General features: G+C 41.1%; 1 protein-coding gene across 3 annotated transcripts in view; it reads left to right on the top strand.

Moving 5' to 3' along the window:
* LOC127359522 (GTPase IMAP family member 7-like) overlaps positions 1-6,100 on the top strand; it is a 245,257-nt gene that overhangs the window by 204,777 nt on the left and 34,380 nt on the right. The window lies entirely within an intron of this gene.

The following is a 6,100-nucleotide window of genomic DNA, read 5'->3' as shown; positions in this document are numbered from 1 at the left end:
ATGTCTGTATACTGGATGATACATCGGTATAAAACAGGGATAATCAAACATAGATATATGCAGGTTTTAAAGCCCATACTACAGATAATCAATAATATAAAGGTGTGAAAAATTGATTACTCTTTATTTTACTCTTAAATGTGTATTAGTGATAAATTCACCAGTGTTCTCTCTCTCAAATTCATTCATTCAAATTCAAATTCTCTCTCTCTCTCATAAACACACACATGAATAACTGTTGTTTTTTACACTTTTTAAAACTTGTGATACAAAATATGAAAGGAAGTAACTAACTAACTGAAATGTATACCCTAAATAGGCAATGTATCTTGGGAGATACAATCTTTAAATTGGAAAATAAAGGTGGTATTTTAGAAGAAATCATTAAATTGTGTTATTAGTGTCTTGGATGACAAGAACTGGAGCCAATCTGGTCGCTCACTATTTTACTCACATTTTAACTCCTAACTAATGGCTAAGTGTGTCAATGTGACAGCACAGAGGCTGACACAAAAACATTAACATTACAGGAAATGTCATTTCATAAAAATATTTCTGAAATTCCTCTATATACCACTAGAGGCAGCTCATGTACCACCAAAGGTACACATACTATAGTTTGAGAACCAGTGAAAAAATGTCCACTCAGCAGTTGTTGAGATATTTCAGCAACAACCATCACTGCCAACCTGTGGGTGGCGCCATAAAGGAAAGCTCAGAGGATCAGTAGAGTCATTAGGATGCAAAAGAAGAACTGCAATTCCCCAGCTTGAGATCAATAAAGTATATCTATCTATTTATCTATCTGTGCATCATCATCTGATAGTTGTCCACACGTTTCACTCTGAACCACCATGAGGTTGTTTTGCTAACATAATGGAGAGAAAGGGGGATTAAAGAAGTCCTGGACATCATCATCATCATCATCATCATCATCATCATCATCATCAATCATGGACACTGTGAAATTCCAACAATTCCTCAAAAGAGAAATTGTGAGACGTGTCGAAGTCACATATCCTGGTCCTCGTGTTTTCCTGCTGGTCCTCTAAATCGGTCGATTTACCAAGGAAGAGAAGAACTCAGTGGAATTCTATATTCTATATTCTTCAAAGACAGTAAATAAACATAATCAGTAGCAACAGCTTCTTTACCCAAAGAATATAAAAGAAATGTAACCTAACCTAAAATAGCCTAAATAAATAAATAAAATAAGGACTCTTCTATACAAGCCTATAAACACATTGTCCAGTATAAGGAGGGGGGCATTTTGACTATATTAATTGGACCTTTTTATTTAACACACTTGTAATAAAAAATTAACGGACATTACTGTCTTTAGTTATTATGATCAAAGGTTTTCTCACTTCCTGTATCTGTGACCAAATATAACAGAAACATATTCATTCATTTTCTTAATAATAACTTAGTGTGACCAATTAAGGTCTTATGAGAGTTTGCCAGATTTTATTATAGGTAATGATAACACCACCTTAGGACTTTCTCCTAAAGAATAGAAAGTAAGAGTGGCAGTATTATACCAACTATTGCACCTCTTCTACAAGAGGGTTACCCTTTAAACAAACAGACACACAGTAAAAACAATTAAGTCCACACATGAATACAGAGGGTATAGGGTTAGGGTTAGGGTTAGGGTTATATACCAACAATCTTTATGTTTCATAAGGTTCTTCACAATAACTCCTTTTATTAAATATCCTAAAATATATATACACACATAGTTAAATACTAAAGTGTACAGAAATAATAAAATGTCTAAGCAGTGATTTCACCAAGCTCAACAGGATTAATGATCCTTTAATCAAGTGACAGGGAAACCTTCACTTAAGGGAGGGGCTGCAGCTAAATGCTGCTGGGGTAATTGTTCACAAGTGGCCTGTAAACTCAAAGCCCTCCGACAATACAAAAGTCAAAAAACTGCAAAAGAAAGAAAAGAACTAACTACTAATAAATAACCTAAAGCACACAAAACAATATACGCTTGCAGTTCAATAGGCCCCAGACCAACACCACTGCATCCACCCTTTACAATGTTGCACTTACACATGCTGTTACTGAGCAAGACAAGAACTTATGACATACGGCTTCATACAAAACAACTGCAATTTAGGACAGAAAGAAAAAAAACATAAATAAGAACTTAATCTACAACCACCAGCAGATTAAAACAAAAAAGTTAGTTAGTTAGCCTAGAGTTAGCCTGCCCTGCTGTTAGCCTGCTGTTAGCCTGCTGTTATGGTGTTTTCGTTTTGTCTTGTAATCGCGACTTTCAGCCCGAGAGCGACGTCACATCCGTGTTGGAAAATGAATTAACGCGGTTTTTGCATTCTGTTTGGCACACAAGAGAAAGACAAGGGGGGGGGGGACAGAGAAGAACATATTTCTTCAACTTCAATCAAAACTAATGTTTGTAAGTAAAAACATACGACCATTTTTCTTATAAAATCAGTCCTCTTTGCTTGCGAGTTCTATAGCGCAATTCATTACTTATGGGAAACGTTTCAAGAGCAACAGGCTACCTCCAAGCAGCACAGCACAGGGAGAAGTGGGTGCAATGCGGAAGACGTAGCCAGGTCAAACCAACCAATAGAAACTCTTCTCTCGTCCACCAGTGTAGGCCCCGCCCATCAAGTGCAGTTAAATTCGCAAGCAAAACTTTTGAATTTGCAAGCAAAGAGGACTGATTTGCAAACAAAACTTTAAAACTCTCAAGCAAAGAGGATGCAAAATGGTCGTAACACAAAAGGAAGGTTAAGATCAGGCTGACAGGAACGCAGAAATTCCTCCAAGCTCATTCCTTCACGCTTCAGGTCGTCTCAATGAGTAAACAGGATGATTGTTTGTTCAAGAATTCTGCTAACAAGAGCTTCATCCAGCTCTGCTAACATGCATCACCAGTAAGTACACACAAGGTCCTGACTCACAGAGCGGTTTGTACTTTCTCACATGTTTGTTCTTATCTAATGATTTAATGCCACCATAAAAGATGTCTGGAGTATCAATGACACTTACACGTGTACCTCCTATCACAGTTTCTGCCTTTTTGCACTCTGTGGTGATTGGATTTGAACGGACTCTTGAGGTGAACTCTTTCTTTCCCAGGATTGTGTTTCCAGTTGCACTCTTTCCAGTCCCGGACATTCTCAGCAGAACAAGATTTACTGTGGTGGCAGAGTGCTTTCCTACATTGATGTAAAACAAATGTTTCCTGTTTTCATTAATCCAAGAAGCTTTTTTAGTTTTAAAAAGTGTGATCATTTGCATTAAAACACAAACACCAACTACTAAACAGAGTTCAGACATCTCAAATACACAGCTCTCCCTTTTCAAATTCTTCTTCACTTTGCAGTCCTAGCCTGTGGCAGGAAGCAGAGGGGGGAGGGTGGGCAGAGGTGGGAGTGACGGTAGAGCAGGGAGGGAGTTGAGTCTCCTGACAGCCTGATGGTAGAAACTGTCCTTGAGCCTGCTGGTTTTTGCCCAGAGACTGCGCAGTCTCCTCCCTGACGGTAGCAGGCTGAAGAGGCCGTGAGATGGGTGGGTGGGGTCACCTGCAATCCTGGTTGCTTTGCTGGTGAGGCAAATATATAAATGTCCAGAAGAGCGGGAGAGAGACACCAATGATCCTCTCAGCTGCTCTCACGATGCGCTGCACAGTCTTGCAGCAGGACACGGTGCAGGCGCCGTACCACACAGTGATGCAGCTTGTCAGGATACTCTCGATGGTGCCTCTGTAGAAGGTGTGCATGATGGGGGACGGGGCTCCTGCTCTTCTCAGCTTACAGAGAAAGTACAGGCGCTGTTGGGCTTTTTGGCCAGTGATGCAGTATTGTGGCTCCAGGACAGGTCTTCAGAGATGTGCACACCCAGGAACTTGGTGTAGGATAGTTAGTGGAGCATGCTGGGTGTGCACTCTCCTGAAGTCCACAACAATCTCCTTTGTCTTCTCCACATTCAGGTGGAGATTGTTGTCCTTGCACCACGTGGCCAGCCTGCTCACTTCATTCTGGTAGTTTGTCTCATCGCCGTTGTTGATGGGACCCACCACAGTTGTGTTGTCCGCAACCTTTATGAAGGGGTTGGAGCTGAATGATGGTGTGCAGTCGTGGGTCAGCAGAGTGAAGAGGAGGGGGCTCAGCACACATACCTCATGTTGGTTAGATGTCTCTCTCCAGCCAGTTTTCTGAGTTCACTGAAGACCTGATCCATCGTGTAGAATCTGAATAGATAAGAAACTTTGTGTTTGTAGCCGAGGGGCAACACAACTCTGAACTCTTCTGTGGGTTTTCCAGTTGTTCTGTGCAGATTTTCTACGGATGTATTTTATTTGGGAAGTGGTCAGGCCTGGTGAAAAATTGGATATTCTATGCGTCACATTCGACTTGGCCACTAGGTGGTGCTACTATTAAGAAAAGTAGGTTTAGGCTAATAACTCCCGCATTGTTTATCTCACATTCAAAAATGAATCTCCCTATATAGGCCACGCCCACTTTCGCCTAGATTTTTTTTGCTAGAGTGCGAAATGTCCAAGTTTCATGTTCCATCCATGCGCTTTTGTCTGATTCGCACAAAACTTTTCACATAGCATCTGGTGACCGTCCTGGCAAAAAAAAGTAATTCAAAGTATTTTGATATTTCAAAAAATAAGCACGTTATAAAAGTAGCACTTCCTGTTGATTTTTGGTCAAAAAGGAAGTGGGGTATTCCTCCAAATTGGTATGTCTGATTGACACCAACCTTGGGTCAATTGTTCCTCATGTCTTTATTAGTCATCATCCTCAGTTTCAGGCCACCGCCACAAGGTGGCGCTCTTTCAATATCTCCACATCGGCAAGTGTGATTAATACAAAACTTGGTATGATGATTGCCCATGGCTCCCTGAGGCTCCCCTAAAAAGGAAAAAAACTCACGCCACTAGGTGGTGCTCTGGTGGCCGGGTAATTCACTCTGCAGAGACCGTAATAGTTATGAATATGAAATTCACAGGAGACGTTTAGACTGGTGCCTGTAGCTCACATACCAAAAATCGTGTTTGTCGTGTTTGTAGCGCCTCCTACAGGGTTTTTAAAAAGCAGCCCCGGCACACCATTTCACCGATATGTATGAAACTTGTTAGGTACGTGTAATGTGCCGAGACGTACAAAAAAGCCTCTTGGACCCATTCCCCAAAAATGGGTCTCCTCCTAGGGGATTTATCGGATCTGCTTAGAATTTGGTCAGTACAGTCACAGTTTCACAGTGTCACACTGTGATGCATTTTTGGCATTTCAGGGTTGTATTTTAACTAACTTCTCCTACAAGTTTTATCGGCTTGACTTCAAATTTGGTCAGTACAGTCAAAAAATGTTGCTGACTGAACGCCATGCTTTTTGTGACTGTACGTTGAAGGGCGTGTCCGTGGCGTGCCGTCAAAGGGGGAATTTATTGGACCGACTTCAGATTTGGACACAGCCATCTAAACACATACACCATTAAAAGTTGTGCTCCTCAGTTTTTTTCGTCGAACATTGTGCCCGTGGCGTGGCGTCCCATGGCATCCGATTTCAAACCTTCGCCATGAAAGAGGGGTTAATCATAACTTCTGCGTACATGATCCGACTGCAATGAAACTTCACATTTGATAAGAGTCCCGCCCTGAACACGTCTATGTGATAATATTCAGTAATAGTGAGAGCGCCACCTAGTGGCAACAGGAAGTATCACGTTTTATACTTTCATGTTCTACTCCTACTTCAATTATTATTATTTTTAGGCCCCTTTGACTGCATTTTTGCCCCACTGAACATATACGAAAACTCAATTTTATTTGGCAAAGTAAGAAAGTAGTCTCTCCTATACGCTTTGTCCGATTTGCACGAAATTTTTCACATAGCACCTGGGGACCGTCCTAATAAAAAAGTAATTTAAAGAAATTTGATATTTCAAAAAATAAGCACTTAGTACGATGCTTGCCCACAGCTCCCTGAGGCTCACTGATTAATGTGTCAACAATCCGCCACTAAGTGGCGCTCTGGTGGCATGGTAACTCACTGTGCAGAGACCGTAATAGTTATGAAATTCACAGGGCACGTGTAGAGTTGTG

Source organism: Dicentrarchus labrax, unplaced genomic scaffold (assembly GCF_905237075.1).
Source record: "Dicentrarchus labrax unplaced genomic scaffold, dlabrax2021, whole genome shotgun sequence".
NCBI classification, from domain to species: Eukaryota; Metazoa; Chordata; class Actinopteri; family Moronidae; genus Dicentrarchus; species Dicentrarchus labrax.
This window is presented reverse-complemented; position numbering and strand designations above follow the sequence as displayed.